This window comes from Notothenia rossii (assembly GCF_949606895.1).
Source record: "Notothenia rossii genome assembly, chromosome: 9".
NCBI classification, from domain to species: Eukaryota; Metazoa; Chordata; class Actinopteri; order Perciformes; family Nototheniidae; genus Notothenia; species Notothenia rossii.
The window spans coordinates 22874189-22896407 of record NC_136907.1 but is presented as its reverse complement, the minus strand read 5'-3'; positions in this window follow the sequence as shown (position 1 = coordinate 22896407).

Genomic DNA, 22219 nt, shown 5'->3' with positions numbered 1-22219 from the left:
AATTGCAATAAATAAATAAATAGGAATAAAAGTGGCTTAGGTCTTTCTGTGTGCTTTTCAACACCCAGAAACCTAAAACACTTGGATGTTGAATATTGGGGTTAAAAAAGTCTAATCACAAATCATTAGCCTAAAACCATCTGTCAACAACTTTTATGTGGCAGGATACACTCAGGAGAGTGTTTTTAAACTGGACAAAAACTGAAAAACATGCTGTACGAAGGGCTGGCCCCCTCCCTAGTGGTGACGTACATTGCCTCAGAAGTTAAGTTATAAGTTAGCAAAATCAATCAAATGTAGTCCATTAAGCTTGATACTCTAATATGCTTAAAAAAATAAACCGCCTACATCACAGCTTTCCATAGGGTTTCATTTATTTTGTTACAAAATGTGTTGGCAGCTCATTCCTTAAAACAGTAGCCTCAGATTGCTTACAATAATGGAAATGTTAGGGGCATTTTTCAAGCTTGATATGGAAATAAGTTGATGGGCTTTCTGATCAACTAAGATTTGTTAGAAACATGTTTACAACTTAAATTGACTGAATTTATTTGAAAATTGGGCTTACTAACTCGTGAAAATTACTGTGTTATTATATGTTTTCATATATTTAAGAAGTACAATATAAGGAAAGTGCAAGTTTCAGGTGTAGGCCTGGATGTTCCAGGGTAAAAAACAGTATCGGATTGTTATTGATATTGGAATGGTGTCATTAACTGTATGTTGTAGCACATGAAAAAACTGTTATCAAGCCATCCTAGTTTCTACCTTATTCAGAATGTGGTAAACTAGTTCTCAATCAAATATAAAGCCAGATCTAGAAGCCCAGACTGCAAAGAGAAAGCACCATTGATCAAAGAGAAGCTCTTCAGCTATCATCTTTCTGAAATTCAGCTTACAAGTTATTTAAGGTTCTGTGACAGCTAATTACACATGACATCGTTTCATTCCTTTCTCAGGCTGTCAATTTCTAAGCACATGTCATTTTTTCTTCTTTGGCATGCTGTAGAAGATCTTTTTGAATTTTTTAGTTGGCAAAAAATAATAGCAGTCCGCAAAACAAATTAAACAGTTCTGAAAGGGGGTTCATCCATGCATTATTGATAGGTAAGCATGGGGGAAGGAGAACTACAAAGGGTGGGAAAGAGAGATAAAGGGGAACTCAATTCCCCAAAGCCAGCATTTTTGCTGTTATGCTTTTCACAATGTTGCTGTGCCTGGGTTACCATAACCTCAGTGATGAAAGCAAACACAGACATGTTCAGTTGTGCCGGGAAGTAATAGTTTTAGTTCTGGTTGGATTGCTCGGTAAAATACATTACCACTTCAGGAACACGTGTACCACAACAGATATGAAGAGAAAAAATATGCAACACAAGGATAGTTGCTGGCCTCAGGGGAATGGGGTAAACATTTCTTACTAAAACATATGGCCATGAAACCTCCCCAGTTGAATACTTTAGGGCAGTTAATGTTTTTTGAAGTTTTTTGTTTAAATATATACACGAGGCAATGCATTATCTTACTAAATAGTGCTATTTGCATACCTTTCGTTAACAGAAATCTGAACAGTGGATACATTCAGGTTTACAATTCTTGTTTCATTTGATTGCGTATTACAGTCAAATGTTTTTTGACAGATTTATCACTCCGTCTATCAGAAACCACGGTCAAATCCTTATTTGGTTTTGTAATAAGATGCTCAATAAATAAGGCTGTGAATGAATACATTAAACCAATCCCTTTGTAAAAACCTTCAGAATGTAGCTAGTAATACAAGTTGAAAGTTTGGTGTATTTAAGAGTTAATAAGGTGGAGATTTCTGGCTCAGGATCATTTTTCAAATTACGAGTTTTATGAAATGCATTATACTAACTTTTAGTAAACATAGAAATAATTTACAGATGGAAATAGGGACAAAAAAGTGATATTAACACTAGTCTGAGAAGAGACATGTTAAGGGAAAATAATAACTACTTACTTGAAAAACAATCGTTTTTCCTTTTTAGTGCAAATATATAGAGTGTGTGCATTCTGTGTCAATGATATGATGATGTTCCTAAAACTCAATCTGTGTTTTGTGCAGATGTATAATAGATTAGATATCAGTTCAGATTCTTAATTCATGGCTTGTATTCAGTTTTCTGAATGAACCATAACAGTTTTTTATCTGGTGGAACTTTTACAGGCCCAGAGAAAGCTTGAGACATTTAACCACTCAGGATAGCCATCTATTAAACAGTGGGTAGGGGGATGAATGGAGCCATCCTCTGAGAAACACATGATTGTGTACTGTGAGGAGCACTCGTATAGTTTGATTTGTACCACCACCTAAAATTAATTATTAGATATTTCAACGGCCTAGGAAAGTTCAATCAATAGTTCACTCTTTCTCAAAGCCAGAAATCAGAGTGGTCTCGAACTTGCCCATTCATTATGAATAAAGTCTCAAGATTCTCCATAGACAGTGAATTGGAGACTGATTTTGTGGACCCATACAATGTTTCTTTCGTTATATTCCCAAATTAATGTATTCTATTCTCAATAGATTTTTCAATTATTTATATTGTCAACTCTAACTTATTCCCCTATTATTTGTCTAGAATGTGTCTATATCTCACACATTTGAGTTTTAGCGCTCTAGTTTTTGGATTTCGGAGAGATTGCCTATGTTTACTATTATTTTTAGGACTTTTTTACACTGTGTCTTAACTGAATAGTGCTTTGATAGCATTGTACGATACTGTTCTTGTTTCCAGATGACCTGTTTTACTTGGTTCCTGTCCTTTGTGTCGAAAGCGCTGTAATGGACAAGGAATCTCTGATAAGTGGAGATGAGATGAGGAGTTGATATCTCCTTATTTCACTAGAAAATGCTGAATAAAATGACTTGTGGTAAAACTGCAAGTGAGCTTTTTAAGTGCTTCGAACAACCTATTAGTAGTACTTTATGTCTATATTGTATGTCATTTACAGTCAATATGACAAATCAGAGTAAGTTTAAAAAATGGCAAACCTAGTCTAAGACTAATATTAACTCATCTTTAAAAAAAAAGGTCTCCAGTCTGATTTTAAACCCATGTCTAATAATAGTAATCAAAATTACACTCCCACAGAACTAAACTGCATTCTCAATTACGTTTTGCTAGAAACACATTTTCTCCCACATTACGTTTGTTTTGGACGTAACTCAAATACGTTTATTTTCTATTTGCTATTTATTGTCTTGCTTTCCTACAATGAGCCCGACCACGCACAGGGCTGCTATTAATTCGAACAATTTTGATGGCCTTTATTAATATAATTATTATTAGGATACTATACGTTTATATAAAAAGAGAAACAAATGTTAAGACCTCACGTTTTCTGCCCACAGTAGTTGCTTTAGAGAATTTTACACCAGGAAGTAATTATTCTCTCTAATGTCGATTTATTTCACAGTGATATCTGCACTACTCATCCACTAAAAAACATCAGTTCATCCTTGTTAATTACACAACATTGATTTATTTAAATTGTGTACAATGCTTATTATATGCTACATGTGTTTCCCCCCTTCGATTCGGAGAAACAAATAGTTTTTTCTGAGTTTAGGATGGCCGAAGACACTATACTACCCATAATCCTCAGCTATCATTTGGGACTACACGGTACCAGTCCGCTTTGCTTGACAAACCCATGGACAAACCCCGTGATTAGTCCTCAAGCTCTGTGAATGCAGTTCAGTCCTGTGGGAACGTAATTTTGAGGAGACAGGGTTGTATTAACAGACGCTGCTAATGAGCTGGTTCCAGTGCGGTGCGGTGGTACTTGTGTGTTTCCTGTAGTGCTCTCTGCATCCTGTTTCTTTTCATTGTCAGGAGTTTGTACTCTGCTTAGATAAACATGTAGGCTACTCCTTGATGGCACATCAGATAAGGACCCGAGCTTTTTGGACCATAATTCAAACCATCCTGCTTCAGATTAGTCTGTCAGTGTATTACTCTTAATCAGAGCTGGACAAAGTATTTTTATATTTGACTAAAAACAAAAGTAGTAATAACCCACTGTAACAATGCTCAGTAACAGGTAAAAGACCTGTGTTGAAAAAACAACAAAAAACAAATTAAGTGTAGCGAATGTAAATGTTAAACATAAACCCTTTGAGAATAATTAAAAATGGAGACTTTGTGGTTCTGAAAGATAATCTATTTATGAACAAAATATAGTGATTATCATGTGCAACAAGTAAACTCAGGGGCTCTACCAGATATGTATGGTCTTAATCTATAACAATACATTGTATTCTGTAGGTACAATGAAATTGTCAAAATAAATTCTGCTGTAGTAATGAGTAATTGTAAATGGTCACATTCCACCATGTATCTAAGTTTAATGATTGACAGGATGAATAACATTAATTTGTATGGAATTTAAAAGAGAAAGGACAGGGAGTTTCACTCCTGTCTCACCAATATGAGTCAGATCAATAAGGAACTGGTCGTTCCAGTAAACATGTGCTACAAGGTGAAAGCGGTCATTTAGAAAGCCTTCTGTCTGCTTTCTGTCTTATAACCTCTCTCATTATGTTGTAAAACACTGAGCACTTCTTAATTCCATAACCCAAAGATAATGTGAGCATTGCGTCAAATATTCTCCACTAATAGATTATGACGTGAGTTGAACATCATATGTGTGTGTAAATTCCTAGAAGAGGAAGGAAACAGTTGGAATTTAGTCATGAGCTGTTCTACAGTAGGTACGTGACCTTCTTCTAGCATCTAAAAAACAAAGATGTGTCAGTAGAAGAGACAGATTTAGATCTTATAACATTACGGATTGTAATTTTTATTGTTTTATACTCAAAAGTGAATTAAGCTTAATATTTATTTTGTTCACATTGCTTCAGTCACTGGTATGTTTTTATAATCAATGCTATTCTTGGTAAAATGTTTACCTACTGATCTGCTCTTTTTAATTTGAATCAATGAAACTCATAATTCTCAGTTCTCAGTTGGAAGAATTGTGTTTCATTGTTCCTATCCATCTTCTCCCGCTTATCCGTGGTCGGGTCGCTGGGGTGGAAGTTCCAGCAGAGAGCCCCAAACTTTCTTTTCCCTGGCCACATCAACCAGCTCTGACTGGGAGATCCCAAGGCGCTCCCAGGCCAGCGAAGAGATATAATCCCTCTACCTGGTCCTAGGTCTACCCCTTGGCCTCTTCCCAGCTGGACGTGCCTGGAACACCTCCCTAGGGAGGCACCCAGGTGGCATCCTTACTAGGTGACCGAACAACCTCAACTGGCTCCTACGCGAAGGAGGAGCGGTTCAACTCTGGGTCCTTCCCGGATGACTGAACTTCTCACCTTATCCCTAAGGGAGACACCAGCCACCCTGCGGAGAAAATCTCGGCCGCTTGTATCCGCAATCTCGTTCTTTCGGTCATGAGCCACCCTTCATGACCATAGGAATGGCCCGGTAGACAGAGAGCTTTGCCTTCTGGCTCAGCTCTCTTTTCGTCACAACGGTGCGGTAAAGCGACTGCAGTACCGCTCCCGCTGCTCCGATTCTCCGGCCCATCTAACGCTCCATTGTTCCTTCACTCAAGAACAAGACTCCGAGATACTTGAACTCCTTCACTTGGGGTAAGGACTCATTCCCTACTTGGAGTGGACAGTCCATCGGTTTCCTGCTGAGAACCATGGCCTCAGATTTGGAGGTGCTGATCCTCATCCCAGCCTCTTCACACTCGGTTGCGAACCGATCCAGTGAGTGCTGAAGGTCGCAGACCGATGAAGCCATTAGAACCACATCATCTTCAAAAAGCAGTGGTGCAATCCTTAGTCCACCGAACTGCAAACTCGAAATCCGATCCATGTATATTACAAACAGGATTGGTGACAAAGCGCAACCCTGGCGGAGGCCAACCCTCACCGGAAATGGATCCGACTTACTGCCGAGGACCCGGACACAGCTCTTGCTTTGGGCGTACAGAGATTGGATGGCCCTGAGTAGAGACCCCCCACCCCATACTCCTGCAACACCTCCCACAGTAACTCCCTGGGAACTCGGTCATACGCCTTCTCCAAGTCTACAAAACACATGTAGACTTGATAAGCGTACTCCCAGGCCCCCTCCAGGATCCTTTGCGAGAGTAAAAAGCTGATCCGTCGTTCCACGACCAGGACGGAATCCGCATTGTTCCTCCTCAATCTGAGGTTCGACAATCGGCCTGATCCTCCTTTTGAGTACCTTAGAGTAATCTTTCCCGGGGAGGCTGAGTAGTGTAATGCCTCTGTAATTGGCACACACCCTCTGATCCCCCTTTTTGAAAAGGGGAACCACCACCCCGGTCTGCCACTCCTTCGGTACTGTTTCCGACTTCCACGCAACGTTGATGAGACGTGTCAACCATGACAGTCCCTCAACACCCAGAGCCTTCAGCATTTCTGGGCGGATCTCATCCACCCCCGGGGCTTTGCCACTGTGGAGTTGTTTGACGACCTCAGTGACCTCCCCCCGGGAGATTGGTGATGATCCCCTGTCATACTCCAGCTCTGCCTCTAACATAGAGGGCGGAGTTGTCGGGTTCAGGAGTTCCTCAAAGGGTTCCTTCCAATGCCCTAATACTCTATCAGTTGAAGTCAACAACGTCCCATCCTTACTGTACACAGCTTGGATGGTTCCCTGCATCCCCCTCCTGAGGTGTCGGACAGTTTTCCAGAACAACTTTGGTGCCGCCCGAAAGTCCTTTTCCGTGTATTCTCTGAACTTCTCCCACACCCGCTGCTTTGCCTCGGCCACGTCTGAGGCTGCTGCCCTTCGGGCCTGTCGGTACCTTGCAACTGCCTCGGGAGTCCCCCAGGATAACAAATCCCTGAAGGCCTCCTTCTTCAGTCGGACGGCTTCCCTGACCACCGTTGTCCACCAGGAGGTTCGAGGGTTACCGCCCCTTGAGGCACCTAAGACCTTGAGACCACAGCTCCGCGGCTTCGGCAATAGAGGATTTGAACACCGACCACTCTGGTTCAATGTCCCCGACCTCCACAGCAATGCCCGAAAAGCTCCGCCGGAGAAGTGAGTTGAAGGCCTCCTGAACTTGGGCCTCCTCCAGAGGTTCCCAGTTCACTCGAACTACACGTTTGGGCTTACCAGGTCTATCCAGAGGCTTCCCCCGCCACTCGACCCAACTCACCACCAGATGGTGATCAGTTGACAACTCCGCCCCTCTCTTTACCCGAGTGTCCAAAACATACGGCATCAGGTTCGATGATACGATAACAAAATCGATCATGGACCTTCTGCCTAGGGTGCTCTGGTACCACGTACACTTATGATCATCCTTATGTTCGAACATGGTGTTTGTTATGGCCAATCCATGACTAGCACAGAAGTCCAGTAACAAACCACCACTCCGGTTCAGATCAGGGGGGCCGTTCCTCCCAATCACGCCCCTCCTAGTGTCTCCATCATTGCCCACATGTGCGTTGAATTCTCCCAGCAAAATTAAAGAGTCCCCTTCAGGAGCCCCATACAGAACTCTTTCCAGGGTCTCCAAGAAGGCCGTATACTCTGAACTGCTGTTGGGTGCATAAACACACACAACAGTCAGAGTTTTCCCCCCCATAACTCGCAGGCATAGGCAGGCGACCCTCTTGTCCACTGGGGTAAACTCCAACAACTAAACACCCAACCGGGGACTTGTGAGTATCCCCACACCCGCCCGGCGCCTCACACCTTGACCAACTCAGGAGAAGAATAGAGTCCAACCCCTATCCAGAAGTAAGGTTCCAGAGCCGACGCTGTGCGTAGAGGTGAGCCCAACCAGATCCAACTGGTAACGCTCCACCTCCCGCACAAGCTCCGGCTCCTTCCCCCCCAGAGAGGTGACGTTCCATGTCCCCAAAGCCAGCTTCTGTCACCCCGGTCTGGTCTGGACTGACATCCTTCTGGCAGCGCACCCTAGGTGGTTGGCTCGCGGGACGGAGAAGCGGAGGTGTTGCCCACGTTGCCTTTTCGGGCTGTGACCGGCCGGGCTCCGTGGCAAGCCCGGCTACCAAACGCTCGCCGACGAGTCCTCCTTCTGGGCCTGGCTCCAGAAGGGTACCACGGGCTTCTTCCGGGCCGGGTATCCTCACTTCCTGTGTCGTCTTTCATGAGGTCTTTTGAACCAATCTTAGTCTGGCCCCTTGCCTGAGACCAATTTGCCATGGGAGACCCTACCAGGAACACAAGGTTCCAGACAACACAGCCCCCAGGTTCATCAGGGCACACAAACCTCTCTACCACGGTAAGGTGCTGGTTCTTCAGAGGCAGAATGTTCCTAGAATCCAAATAAATGAGGTAAAAAAAGGTAGGTTTTTCTGCACCTGCTGCATGAAAAAAATACGGACTAACCCTGGAGAGTTGAAAACTGTGGTTAACATATTTGTTTTCTTCCTTGTAAAATATAACTTTGAAATAAATGGGACACGCCTTGTTAATAAAAGCTATAAATAATTGTTACATTAGTCGCTATACTTATGCCTCTCATAGTCAGTTTCTGCATTAGGATTGATTTTTAATTGCTATGTGCTGCCTTGTGTATATTAACGGTCCCATGTCATGGCCATTTCCTCTGATCATAATTCCATTGTTGAGGTCTACTAGAATAGATTTACATTGTTCAATGTACCAAAATCACATTGGCACATTGGTTTCTCATACAGCATCTCTGTATAGTATGTGTATTCACTCTCTGTCCTACACGCCTTGTGCTCCAGTATCGTTTAGTGGTTTTGCAAATAATTAACCACTCTCTGTTTTTTTACCATTCTGCGTTGAAGTACTCTCTCTTTGCCCAAATAATCTACTAGCGGTCTCCTTTTTTCCGATAGTAAGCTGTACAGCTTTACCCGCCTCATGTCCCGACAACAAACCTCAATGCAGTCGGAACCAGCCTGTTTCGGTTCAACAACGGCGGCGGTGGGGGCGGCGGCGGTTTTGACAGTTTCTGCGGCCGAAGAGATGCTGCTTTTGGGTTCATCTGGATTCGCTGTTTCTATGATTGAAGAAGGTCCAGGCTCCGGAGATGTGGATGTCAGGGATGTGACCTTCCAGTTGTTAAATTTAAGTCTAGATTGACTGTATTTAGTTTTCTTCTGCGTTGGTTCTTCTGAGATGTTTGCAAGTGTATATATTCTTTCTATCTAGGTTAACGGCTGCGGCTGACACACACAGAACAACGTAACAAATAAAGTAAACGGCATAACAAATAAACAAATCTAAGCTTTTTTATTGGTTGTAATTTACATGGATACTTTTGAATGGTGTGACAATGTCCTATTTGATTGGGTTAAAATGTACATATTCTTCCTGTTATGTCTGCCTGCTTTATTTTAACTAATGCAAAGTGACCTGCTCCATCGAAATCAGTCGCATTGACCCGAAGACACATTTTGATTTCTAGCTTTCTAATGATATCAGGATTGTTTTTGTACTCCAAATATTAAGCAAAATACACATTATATAATGACTGTTACAGAGTCATAATTTTGAGAAAAAGGTCTTTAAAGTTGTCTCTTCTCTGGAATCCATCGATCTGATTGATTATTAGCGGAGCAAATGATCAAAATACAACGGAGGGAAGATATTTTCGTTTGGATTACTGCACTCACGGGAAACACCGGCTGTTGTTATGCCTGTTGTGACGTTAAGTTACTCCGTTCTCCGCTTATAATTATGCCGTTAAAAGCTTCAAACCTGTATTCATCATCTGAATTTGCCGAAACAAGTTTAATATTCTGAAAGCCAAGACTTTATTTGAAATCAGATAAAAACAAACTGTAACGGTACGTCAACACGGCAGCGTGCCTTGAAGCTTACCGGTGGGTGTGTCTGGCGCGTGACAAACAACCAATCACATGAATCTCGCGGTTTGATTGGCTAGCGCTTGTACTGGCATATGATTTGATTGGCTGACGCTTCCGTCGGAGCTTGAAAAGTTTAACTTTTCTCAACTTTTGAAGCGAGCAATGGAGGCAAAGCGACGCGACGGAACCACAATACAGTTCGGCAAAGCCTGACGTCACCCCATTCAAAGTGAATGGGAAGCGTCTCCGTTTAAGCAACGCACGCTGCCGTGTGGACGGGTCGTAACGGACCCTGCCGTGTTAGCTATGATTACTATATGCCTTACATTCATAATTTCAGCGGGAGGGAGAGGGAGCGGCGCTGCGGAAGAGCAGAGTGGCCAGTGAGAGGCGAGCTGTGGTCTTCCCTTTACAAGCTTAAAAAATGTGTGTAGCTAATGAGATTGAATATATATAGCCTAACAATAAAAAATAACAAAATATACACAGCTAGATCAGATCGCGTTTTAGATGCGACTTTAGAGTAGTGGGGAATTATCGAAACAGGATTTGTACAGTGTTCCGCGCCGCGTGTATATACGTGTGTGTTTGTGTATTTTTGCGTTTGTGTGTATTGTGTTTGTGTCCCGGGGAAAACACTCACGAGAAACACCGGCTGTTGTTATGCCTGCAGTGACGTTAAATTACTCCATTCTCCGCTTGCAATTATGTCATTACAAGCTTCAAAGTTGTAGGCCTATTTATCATCTGAATTTGCTGAAACAAGTTTAATATTCTGAAAGCCAAGACTTTGCTTATTTGAAATCAAATAAAAACAAACTGTAACGGACCCTGCCGTGTTATCTATGATTACTATATGCCTTACATTCATAATTTCAGCGGCAGGGAGGGGGAGAGGCGTTGAGGAACAGCAGAGTGGTGAGTGACAGCTGTCATCTTCCCTTTACAAGCTTCAAACATGCCTGTAGCTAGTGAGATTGAATATAACAATAAAAAATAACAAAATATACACAGCTAGATCAGATCGCGTTTTAGATGCGACTTTAGAGTAGAGGGGAATTATTGAAACGGGATTTGTACAGTTTTCCGTGCATCTGCTGCTGCGAAAATGTGGGGCAGGGCTGAAAAGTGGGGGGGTCAATGGCCCCCTGGTCCCCCCGCTTCCAGCGCCCTTGGCCTGAGCATAAACACGTGAGTGTGTGGCGAACTGTGAGTGGAGATCCACGTAGCCGAGGCTGAGTAAAGATAAGGTGTGTGTGTGTGTGTGTGTGTGTGTGTGTGTGTGTGTGTGTGTGTGTGTGTGTGTGTGTGTGTGTGTGTGTGTGTGTGTGTGTGTGTGTGTGTGTGTGTGTGTGTGTGTGTGTGTGTGTGTGTGTCTCTCTGTCTCTCTGTCTCTCTGTCTCTCTGTCTCTCTCTCCACGGATTGGTCCATTTGGACCTGGGTATGGTCACGTCAATATACTCAGGAAGGAAAAAATGGAAAAAGACACATCTCCAATGAGGCGTTCTGGGGCAGCATAGACAGGTCTTTTCTGTGTTAGAGTTTTACTCGCTACAGGGCGTACTTTGAGGGTTTGTGACACAGACACCGTTTACATGCAGAAAAAGCTACATAACACACAAGGGGACGGGTAATAACCGGAAAAGCATGACATGGGACCTTTAAAGGTTGCACCATTGTCTCAGTATATGGATATGAGTGTGAGGAAAATGGAGGAAGCCAAAATAAGGGTGTAGCTGCACTGAGTGTCCGGGTGGGCTCATTCAGAGAGCAGTATAGTGGCAGATTGGCTGTGTGGGCGCATGCATGATAGAGTAGGAAGTCCCGCTGCGCCTCCCTCTGTGCCAAGGATTCACACTGCCAAGGCTCCGGCTGTGATCAGGAGCCTGCAGAACGGCCACCACATGAACAGAGATCTGCTCTGCTCCACGTTGTATTATCGGCTACTCTCCTGCAGTAATACTGAGTTTGAAGAGGCAACACTGGTTGTTTCTGCTGCAGCTTTATAGTGATTTCACTGCCCATCCACATAGTTCACCAGGTTACTGCTGAGAGGATTCTATGGAAGCCCACTTCTGCCAATGGAGTGAAAAAAAAGATCCTGTGAGTCATTATATTGAGTAACCTTCTCAAAAAATATTGCAAAATAAAGAGTTTCTCAAAATAATGACTTAATATTGCAAAATAAAGTGCATTGCGAGTTATGACTTATGGTGCGTTCACACTGGACGCGATGCCATTTTTGGGATTACATGTAAAGTCAATGTAAAGACATGAATAGACGCAAATTAGTTCTGGCGATTGACGTGGCCCCTTCAATTGCGTGATGCACTCTCGCGTAAGCCAATCAGAGGTGAGGATCTTAGCTTGCCGTGACTAGCGGTGAACCAGAAAACCAAACAGTAGCCGTTAGCTTTTAGCACACAGAGCTCACAGCTCCTCATATCTGTTCAGAAACTAGAGACAAATTATAAATATACAAACCACAGACTGTCTATGGTATGGCAAATACAGTCGCTGCTTTATTTATGTCTGTATGACGTTGTTGTGAGTGTGAATGGAGCAGCTACATGTTAGTTTAGCCTTATTTTGAGAAATGTTGTCTTTTGAAATAAGGAGGTCAAGTATTCTGCCTTTTTTTTGCTTTTTAAGCGGGGATGGGCTTTTTTAGGGGCTGTAGATGTATTGTTGGTGTGTGTCAGATCTAGTTTTATTAGATTTCAGGATTTATATGATGTAATGTCTCTGTTGTGGATTAAAAAGAATGTTGCCCTCCCCTGCATATGACATAACAGCGGACTGGTGCAAGCTGCTAACCATGGACACAGTAACACAGGTGCATACAGCAGCTTCTCACACCATAACTCTGTGTGAGGTGTGAAAGCCCCAGTTGCACAGACCCACTCGATCGATTTTAATTCCAAGTCGCAATAGCCCCCCTGACCAAACAGCGCGCAGAAGATATACCGCTGAACGATAGCTGTAACCCTGAGATACACAGGATCATTAGGGGATAGTTATGGATCACAATGATTACTAAATCTCAGCAGAAATTCAAGGCCATATCCTGTGTGTTCACAATGTTTTTTCCTCTGCTCCATATATATTTGAGGGGCATTACAAGCTAAATATTAACTGTTTCACCACAACCTGTTAATGGCCATCACAGGTCATGCGGCTGCAGGGCCGCTTGGGGAAACGGAATAGCTGTCATGGGAGAAGGGCCGAACAGAGGTCAGCCATGTGGATTTTGATGCCTCATCACTTTTAGTGACAGGAAAGCATGTGTACAGCTATTTGCTGCTTGTATTTTTCCACCATACTGGGTTGATTAATAATTATTCAAATAACTAAATAAGGAGTTGTATTAGGAACAATGCACTAAAATGGGACTAAAATCGACTAAAAACTATAATCCTTTTATTTATATGGCCCCCTTTCCCTCTGCATGCCTCAGAGTTGTGGTTGTCTGCCAGAACATGTACTTTCAGTTATTTAACTTATACTTTAAACAACGTTTTTATTATACACTTTTAGAACAATCTTTTTGCTTTCATCAGTTGAAGGATTTTAGTCATTGGACTTTTGTATCTTTAATTATCAGAGAAATAAACTGAGCAAACATTAGCAGTAAACTTCCAGGCGCACTGCCCTGCATAGGAAAACACCGTTTTTTTGCATTTTAACTCTGACACTGCTTTGTTCAACTCCTAGATATATGAAACTTAAGTTTTAGGAGAAACAAGTTGAGCAAATGTAAGCTTAAAGCTGCATCCACCTGACCACTGAAGGAATCTTAACTGGGAGAAGCTGACTGCAATTATGGCAATGGTGTGGGAGACAACTACTCCCATGATTACACGCTACTTTACACGCTACTCCGTCTTTTGTTATTTCTTTGATTTAGAGATCCCCAGTGGCAGAAAATTACATATTATTTGTTTAAAGTGGAGATATGCTAATTGTGATGTTCATATTTGTTATTTGTGCATCTTATCTGACATGTTTACATGCTTCAATGTTCAAAAAGCTCTTTATTTTTCTCATACTGCCTGTGCTGCAGCACCTCTTTTCACCCTCTGTCTGAAACCAGAGAGCAGTCTGTTCTGATTGGTTAGCCGGCTGGCTCTGTTGTGATTGGTGATGGTCAACCACTTAGGCTAGGTGGCGAGACATCTCTATCACGTAGATTTTGTTGGAGCGCTAGCCAAGACAAGCGCGAGTGTTACATAGTGATGTCACTATGTTACGGAAGAAAATATAGGAGTCCAATGGAGGCCTTTGCAGACCATTTACATGCTGGTAATCTAGTGTTTACATGAGCCAAACTGATTTGTGACAAACATGCTTGGAATGAATTCAGTTAGTTTCTTATTATAGAAACATGATTCCTCTCAGGGCAAAACGGATAGATGCTTTTACACCAACATATACCCAGCTTAGTTATTACATCCAGACCAATGAAAAAGTAGAACATGGACTCTGATCAGGTGATTTCTCTCCATCTTTTTCCTCACACTGCCAGAGTAAAACCGCAGCACGGGAGAGAGAAACTGAGCTGGAGGGAGAAGAAAAAGTAAAGATAGGGAACAGGCATACCTCATGTCATCTCTCACTGTTCTCATGTGGGAACACAAGCGCTGAATAATTCATAGCCTGTGGGAGGTGAATAATAAATACGTGCAAGTGATTAAAGGGTGCATGCTCATTAGCAATGGAGAGGGAAAGAGGAGGGCTTCCCCCCCGCTGAGTGATCTCTCACCTGCTTCACCAAATACAAAGGAGCTAAAATCTTATACACTTTATTGGGAGCACATTTGAAAGCAGGATTTTAATGCTTGTAAATCACAACATAACCCACATTCATAGGCTCTGCTCGATGCATTTTGTTTCCTCTGAAGCTCTCTGAACGCTGTGAAATTGTGGAAATGAGGTGAAAAGGAAAATCCATGTTTAAATATGGTGAATAATGCAGCGCTGCAGCATCACACAGAGCTTTGTCTGCACGCTGTTTGTTCTCTACAGGGAGAGGTGGGAGTGGAGCATTTAGGTTTTATCTCCTCCCCAACACTCTGTGTTTTTGCATGCTAATTAGTGTGTGTGTGTGTGTGTGTGTGTGTGTGTGTGTGTGTGTGTGTGTGTGTGTGTGTGTGTGTGTGTGTGTGTGTGTGTGTGTGTGTGTGTGTGTGTGTGTGTGTGTGTGTGTGTGTGTGTGTGTGTGTGTGTGTGTGTGTGTGTGTGTGTGTGTGTGTGTGTGTGTGTGTGTGTGTGTGTGTGTGTGTGTGTGTGTGTGTTTACACATCTGAGCCCATGCATGTGTAGTTGTTTTTGAGTAACATGGGTCATTGGCGCCAGTGTTAAAAGTAATTTCTCACGTCCACCCACACAACACCCACTTTAACGCACAACTATTCTAAATATACACCTCACATGTATGTAAAAAAAACAACACAGCCCCGGGCAAGACAAAAGAGTATGCTGCACTTTTACTTATGAAGGCGGAGTAGGAAGGATGTATATGTGTGGAGGTTATAACACATGCACATTAATTGAAGCTGTGCAGAATGCTTGGGAGCAGAGTGCTGTGCGCTTTTATTTTCTTGTATGTGAACGTGTACAGCAGCATGTATTATGACAAAACGGAGGCTCTGTATGCCAACACATTGGGCAATGGAGTGCAATGATCCGTGGTTATGAAAGCCATCACTGAGGGTTTCCCCTTTTTAAATGACACAAAGCATCAGGGTGTCCATTCAGAATAGCTGCAGGAATAATTCATAATGACAACACATAGACAAGGAAGAAACATTTAAGTGTAAAGGCTTTCAGATCAGCAATAAAGGTCACAGGAATGTGTAAAAAGTTTTTCTTTTTAATAAGGAGGCGCGTGGTGTAGTGGTGCATTGGTGTTGGGATCAGGGGGTCACAGGTTCGAAACCCACTGCAGTCAGCATGTCATTGTGTACCTGGGCAAGACACTTCACCCCAAATTGCTCCTGTGGGGATTGTCCACAGTATTGAGTATGTAAGTCGCTTTGGATAAAAGCGTCTAACAAGTAACATGTAATGTAATAAACTGAAGATTAGATCCTCGCAATACTGAACCGTGATTGGCTGAAACACCCACTCAACTCATTCATCTAACCCTAACAAGCGTGTTGTATGAAAATGCAGTCATTTATAGTAACCATGAGATGTTTAGTAATGCTCTGGTTCTCCCAATTCTTTTAAGTATTTGCTGCACAAAAATACATGATAGCAGTGAGACCAAACCAAAATACTTGATATGAAAAAGCTCAAAAGAGTTGTTTTCCTGCGTGTGTGTTGCCTGTTCTGATTGGTTCAGAGGTCCAAGCCTCTGGTGTGGGTCAATGTTCTCCAGAGTGAATCATCATGGGGTCTTCAGCTGAAAAAATAAAGCAATGTCCCCTCTGTCCTTGCCTTCAATCATCAAAGCTCATCAGTCACATTCCTTAACATGACCTGACAAAATATAAAAGCTGACAAATTCACAGTAAAACTTTAAATGCGAATCCTGACTATATTTTCACATTGTAGTGTCGTTCGTCACATCTTTGTATGCTGATGACATCAATTGTTATTAGAGGAGTGGTTAGTTGTCATAAGTATTTTGCTCCCGAACACAATCTAATGCTCAGCTTCCTCTTCCTGCTCGTGAGTGCAGGAGAGGGTTCACAAAGAGACCATCACAGAGGATGTCTGGGGGATCATTTCTCATTGAACCACTTGCACACTTTTACACACACACACACACACACACACACACACACACACACACACACACACACACACACACACACACACACACACACACACACACACACACACACACACACACACACACACACACACACACACACACACACACACACACACACACTTTCTATACTCACGTGACAGCTGGTATTAACAGTGAACTCTAGATAATCTCTCAGCATATTTGGATGATAAGAATGGTTAACCGATTGTAATGTGTATGAAAAGCTCCTTTAAAATATAAGTTAGTACACCATGTTTATTTTTCGGAAAGATTAATATTTTTAGATAATTTATTCCATGAGAAATATCTTAGAATTTAGGTTGCAAAATGGCTTTTTTTTGTCATTGTATCGTAGAATATAACGATTTGAGGAAAATAAATACTGTCGTTACAATTCCTTAAAGGGATGCACGTGTCCCCGGTGTGTCAGGGAACAAAAACCCTCTATCTTTTCCTCCGTACCCAAATAAAAAAAAAGCGGGGGTTCAACGGAGCAGATCCAGATTTGCGTCCGATATGACATAATATCGGAAATGTGGACCCACTGCACTATCAGAAAGTTGCTATCAGAAACAGTGCCCGACGTGTTTTGGACGTAATATGTTTTTTTGGTCTATTTTAGCAACACTAGATATGTGGGTTGGTTGGATGGATCGCCATTAAATTGTGTACAAACATTCATGGTTTTGAGGGGACGAGTCCCAAAAAAATCTTTTGGCGTCATCGTAACTTTTATAGTTTTGAGTGAAATAACTTGAAAACGAATGATCTGATTGTCATGACATTTGGTGAATGTATTCCTCAGAAAACATTGATACTTTCACTTTCCATCTAGAACCAACATCAAGTTAATTTTTTTGTCCAATACTGTACCTGCAAAAATTACAGAATTCCCATCAGATGAACTTTGTATTTCTTAGCTAATAATAAGCATTGTTTACAAAAAACCAGGATGATTTAATCATTAGCTTTTTCACCACTGACATGGTTACCCGATCTGTGTGACAAAACCAGTCCAATGGCCAATTAAAACCAGTCAAAGTACAAGAAATGGGGCGAAGCCTGCAAGCTAGTTCAGGCTGTCAACTCGAGAACCAATGATACATTAACACGTGACGCACCTCGTCCCTCTTACAACCAACCAAACACATTCTCCTAAACATGCCGCTCTATTTAAGCTGCCAGGTCTTCCTGCCTCTGCCTCGCTATGCTGCTGCTGCCACTGCTGTGTTCACTTGCTATTGCTACGTTCATGTTCCTGCTGCTGTGTTTCATGTTGCTGCTGCTCGTCTGCCCCACCACCACCCCAGCTTCCACCTGTAGGCTCGGCTCGGGGATAGTTATCTAATAATCACTCAATGTTCTTTGTAAATCTGTGGAGTGATGAGGCCCGAGCCTAGACACCAAACTCAAACTATATGCTGCTTCTAATAAACATATTAAGAAACACGTGAGTTGTCTGACTGAACTCAAAATAATGTCTTGCAAAACTTTATACACTGATTTTAAAGTCCAACTGCAATACTGCATTGACAAATGTTTTGTAATATCTTAAAAGGAACACCATAAACGTGAAGTGCACCAGCATTAAAAGTGGTTTTCCCTAAACAGTTCTTTCACCTCGGTCCTAAAGTGGCCTTGTGTATTAGATACAGTTTATTTTCATAAATAAAATGAAGCTCTGTGAACATACCATATGCAAAACTAAGCCTCCTAGCTCCAGATACATTTTTGACCAATCCACACTGACCAATCTATATAAACGTTCTGAAATGTCTAGCAATTTCTTTAGGATGGTTGTCCGGCAGTAGCTCAGTCAGTAGGGGCTTGGACTGTGAGCCGTAGGGTCGCCGTTTCAAGTCCCCGACCAGACCTAAATATGGAGTGTGGACTGCTACTTGGAGAGGTCCCAGTTCACCTCCAGGGCCCTGCCGTAGTGCCCTGGAGCGCTGTACAATAGCTGCCCACTGCTCCTAGTACTAGACTCCTGGTACTAGGATGGGTTAAAAGCAGAGAACAAATGTCACTGTGTGCTGTGTGCTCTGCATGTGTGACCATTAAAGAGGGTTTCATCCCTCCCTATTCTTCTTCTTCTTTCAATGCATTTATATTCTCTCATTCACCACAGAAGTTGACTTCCTTTATGGCAACTCACGCATTTATTGTTCCTGGCAGGATTGTAACAAACTATTTCCCAGCTCTTTTTTTGTTTGCTCCAAGAGACTTAATCAGTGTTTATGATCAGATCAACACAAAAGGGTTGCTGTTCAGAAGTGTTTGCCAGCACTCTGCATCAGCTCCAGTCGGCAGCAGGCCAAAGTCGTGACCAGTGACCCATCACAGACTAACTGCCTGACTAACTGTCTGGCGTGGCTCAGCAGCCTCATTCTCTCTCTCTTTTGTTTCATGGTGTGCTAAGAATGAGTGTTTGCCATGACGTGACACAGTCTTGTTCCCCATTGTGCCCTGGTGGAAAAGGTGTCTCTACCTTTTCCTCTTGTGGACTTTCTGAGGCTGTGTCAGACAAACTCTACCTTTTCACTTTCCTGTGCTTGTCCGACAGGCAGGCACCAGGTCTGTTGATGGCATATAAAGCACGTAGCCATTGATTCACTAGCATGTGTCATCTGAAAATGATGGGAAAGAGACAAGAATAATTATTCCTTATGCTCATATTTAGTTATTTTAGGGATGTTTGGCGATGCAATGGTTGCTAATTAATTGACACACCCTGACATACATTAAAAGTGACGTTGAAGGGATGTTTACAGAAAATGCTTCCCTGCTAAGTCAGCAACTGAAAAGAAGTCTGTTCTATTTGTAGCTGACGCTCAAAGTGCCCTTATTTATTGTTTTGTATTTTTGAAGATTGCCTAATGTATGTTTGAACTAATGTATGTTTTAAACGTTGTTATCTTTCCGGAAGTCATGTAATGTCTAGCCCCGGATGTTTACATTGTGTTGGTGAGAGATTATGGTGGCACTTAAAGTTTCTTCGATGCTAATGACGTGCCTTTTCTATTGCTGGTCTACTTGGTGAACACATTTTCACAGTGTTTCATAATTGTTCCAAGAGGTAAATAAACGTGATTGTGGATGTGGATTGTCGATGCGTAATTTTCTTTCAAGACCAGAGTAGTTATACAATTAAAGAATTAGGTTATACAACCCTACAGGAAGACGAACATGAGTACTTACATCAGCAGTATACAGTCACTACAACATGTGTAGAGAATTCCTTGACAAAAACTGTAAATCAAAACATTTGAACATAGTCTACTGTACCGGCCAGCATTTGTTCCAGCCTGATAAACCTTAATCAACAATGGCTTTATCTGACAACACAACATGTTGGTCACCACTTATCTTCACTTTCGAAGAAATGGAAGGGAATGTACGCACGATGTTAGCAACCAGCTTGGTCACGGTCTGAATTTTGGTGCAGAGATGGCAAAAGTACACACATCCTTTACTCAAGCAGAAGTACAGATACTTGTGGTTAAAAATACTCTGGTAAAAGTGGAAGTGCTGACTAAACTTCTGTACTCAAGTAAAAGCAAAGAAGTGTGGGCTTCAAAATGTACTTAAGTAAAAAGTACCCATAACTACCAACTGTTTTATTGAGTAACTGACCTCACTTTATATTAATACAACAATAATGTAATTGTTAGCTAATGAATGTTTCCATGCTGAACAACAGCAACATGATAAAGTTTTCATTGGTCCCTCTTCTTTAGAGAAGAAACGAAATGATGGAAACACGGATCGTGTTAAAATCAATAGGCACACAATGGCTCTAAATAATAATGATCACTCCACCAAACGCAGATTAAAACTAAAGTAAGCAACCAATTTTAGAAATGTAAGAAGTACAAAGTAAAGGTATTTGTGTTAAAAATGTAAGAAGTAAAAAGTCATCAGAAAAATAAGTAGTGGAGTAAAGCACTGATACCAGAAAAATGCACTTAAGTACAGTAACAAAGTATTTGTACCCACATCTGCAAAGATTCAATCTCATACCTGATTTTATGTGCACTCAAGGGCAAGCTGTTTACTTAGTAAAGGATTGCATTATAAACGTAGAAACACGTAGCCAATTTGTATTTAACTCACGTAATTATGAGACAGGATGTGCATTGCTGCCATTAAGGAAATTATGATATGTCTTTTTTTCGGATGATGTTGTGTAAAGCGCAGAACAAACAACGCTTAGGGAGGAGAAGGGAGTGGATGAATGGAACCAAACCCACAACATTCACCTATAGAAGACTGTTGTGCGCGTTCTGTTTACATAACTTACGTAACTGACTCCACAATCCCTTCCTAAACCTAATCAAGTAGTTCTGTTGCCTAAACAGGTTCTGCACCTCAGGGTATTGCGCAGTGTATTGGTGGTGTTTCTAAGTTGGAGAATGCAAATACGTTTATGTAAATTATCACACTAATGGTGTAGGGGTGCATGGATGTGTTGTCAGGCTATCATGGGGTTTAAGGTTGGAGGTTGAGGAAAGGTTATGATTGAATACCCAGTGGCAGCAGTGGGAAGAGTAAAGTCATCATGAGAAAGTGCTGGCCTTGTGCACCCCACAATAAACAAACCATGATGAAACATCTGGAACTGTGTGAAACATCAGCACGGTTTAGCCTATTCGTACGACATTAATAATAAGATTAACTTACTCAGATAAAAAAAAGACACACCATCCTTTTAATTTCATTACACTGCCTTTCAGGTGTCAGTTTCCTTTACATGCAATGACTTAATTGAATAATATGAAAACTGTGGGAGATGTATTGTTTTCCTTATCTCCAGTGCTCCAACTCATCAACTTCCCCCCTACTGAAAACAAACATGATAGTGGGTGTCTATCTCACATCCTCCCTCTGGGCTGGATCGGTTGTGATGTCACTGTCCCTCACCCTGCGCCCCTGTACATACTCGGCACCAATGTCGTCCTGTGTTAAGCTTGGCTCGTGCCCAAGCCCCCCCCCCCCCACACATTTTGTCTTAGGCCTGAAGGTTTGGGGTTGAGGGTTCAGGTCTGCAACCTTTGTTACAAAACAAACAATTTGAGAGGGTAATGTAACCTTCACCTTGGAGACAACCTACGTAGTTTGAGGAGACTTTGATGTAAGTTATTGTATCTGGGCAGGTCAGGCTTATTGTCAGAGGCCCATGCTTTGTTAAATAGTGATTATTTTCCTAACTGATTCATTAAAGTCTTGTCACTTAGGTGAGTGTTAAACATGCTGGTTTTTTATCCTGATATAAGATGTCTTCAATTGTTTCCAACTTTTTTACACTCACAGTCCTGCTTATGAGCTTGTGTACCCCTTCATTGTTAGTAGTACATTTTCCAGATGTATAGGCCATACACCTATTCATTAAATGAAGTGGATGGTTTGGTTATCTTTCATACTATTACTACTTCAGGTGAAGCTGAATGATTCCACCGTTAATCCATCATTTTGAACTAACTAAATGATAATTTTGTACTTCTAGCTAACTTTTTCAAATGTTTATTTACACATTTTTTAGCTTATCATTTTGTTGAACTTTCCCTGTCGGCTCCCAGACCGTAGTCGAGGAAACAGGGGGGGGGGGGGG